Source organism: Aplysia californica, unplaced genomic scaffold, assembly GCF_000002075.1.
Source record: "Aplysia californica isolate F4 #8 unplaced genomic scaffold, AplCal3.0 scaffold01200, whole genome shotgun sequence".
Classification (NCBI taxonomy): domain Eukaryota; kingdom Metazoa; phylum Mollusca; class Gastropoda; order Aplysiida; family Aplysiidae; genus Aplysia; species Aplysia californica.
The window spans coordinates 133970-135738 of NW_004798470.1; positions in this window are offsets into that span (position 1 = coordinate 133970).

Genomic DNA, 1769 nt, shown 5'->3' on the forward strand with positions numbered 1-1769 from the left:
CTTATTTTTATCCGGTCCAGGGGGGGGGGTTCCCTTATTTTTATCTGGTCCAAACTTTTTCCCCTAGTTTTACTAGGCCGAAGTCGATCAAACAGAATGAACGTTGTGTTCATCAGGCGTCTCACATCAGTTGTATTCCTTTGTCAAGTTTCTTTCAATCTGTTTTCCCTACTTCTTTACTTTCCTCGGTTGTTTCTGTCTGTCTGTCTGTCTGTCTGTCTGTCTGCCTGCCTGTCTGTCTGTCTGTCTGTCTGTCTGTCTGTCTGTCTGTCTGTCTGTCTGTCTTACTTTTGTCTTGCGCTAAATGACCATCACTGTGCCGATGTGCTTCTTTTTACAAACAAACAAACAAACAAACAAACAAACAAACAAACAAACAAACAAACGAAGAAAAAAAACCAAAGAAAGAAACAATCTACTTTGCCCCAAGCGACCGCTGTTTGTTGTATCGTGGTGCGGCTCTCTCTATACCTTCGCACGTCTTAGACGTGAGTTCGATTCCCTAAACGTTCAGGAAAGTTATTTCTGTTGATATCACAGTCTATCAGTGTTTGGTTGGTGGGTGCTCTGGTGTGGTTTGCTTCTTCTTTCCCATCAAACATCTATCGTCCTTTTCTCCCCTCCTTCTTTTTATGTTTGTTACTCTCTTGTAACACGCCATCTAATCTTCTGGCGCTCATATGACCTTGTACGGTTGCAAGACCGTAAAACATCTTCTAAAATGAACACAGTCTATCGGCAAGTATACTGTATCTGACTCAGCCTCGTCTGGCCCTGGGGCAGACAGAGTGACTCAAGTCCGACTCACACAATGATCTAAATTGGCCTGCAGTGATAGGGACGTAAAACAGTTATTGCGATCGATTTTATAAGAAGCGGAATAAACTTTGAGTGGTTGACTGCGTTGCTGGAAGGTCTTGCCTTTGTCTTTTACCTTTGTTACGTCCATCTGTCTGTATGTCTGTCCGTGCGTCTGTCTATCAGTCTGTCTGTCTATCTGTCTGTCTGTCTGTCTGTCTGTCTGTCTGTGGTGAAGAGGCTAAGCTCTTCCCCGTTGCCCACAGAAGGCAGTTCTACGATTTCCGCGTGGGATGATTATTGGATCGACGATCGAGTAATTCCGTCTGTCTGCTGTGCTGCTGTAGCTCATTCAGTCCAGTTGGTCGTTACAGGCAGGGTTGAAGTGACCTACCTCCAAAATGAATACAGTTGAGGAATGGCGTGTCAAAACTAATTGTCTGTCAGTTTTTTGTTTCTGAGCGCCGATATCACTGGCATCTGTGGTGTACCGGTTAGACGCTTTGACGTTGCGCACAGGAGGCTGGAGTTCGATTCCCGAGTGGGGGACGTTGTATCAAGTATCTCGGTCTGTCTGTTGGGACATTGTGTCTGTCCTTCACAGTCCGGTTTGCTCTGACGGGCAAGGTCGACGTTCGCCTCCTGACTGATGTAAATTGTGTCGATAGGGGGCTAAAAATTGTGAGTGGTTGGTGGTTCCTCTGTGTTTGGTGTGCTCCTTCTTTTAATAATAATAATAATAGATAGATAGATAGCATTTGTATAGCGCATATCCCCACTCAACAGCAGGCTCTATGCGCTTTACACAATATTATTACCCCAGCAGACCATAGAACACTCCGAAACATTCTCAGCTTCCCGGGAAGCATACAGCGCTCAAACACTAACAAACGGACAAAGATTTTTCGCTGTCTATAGCCGGGTACACATTCCCACCTGGGTGAAGTGAGGAAAACTCGTGTAAAGTGCCT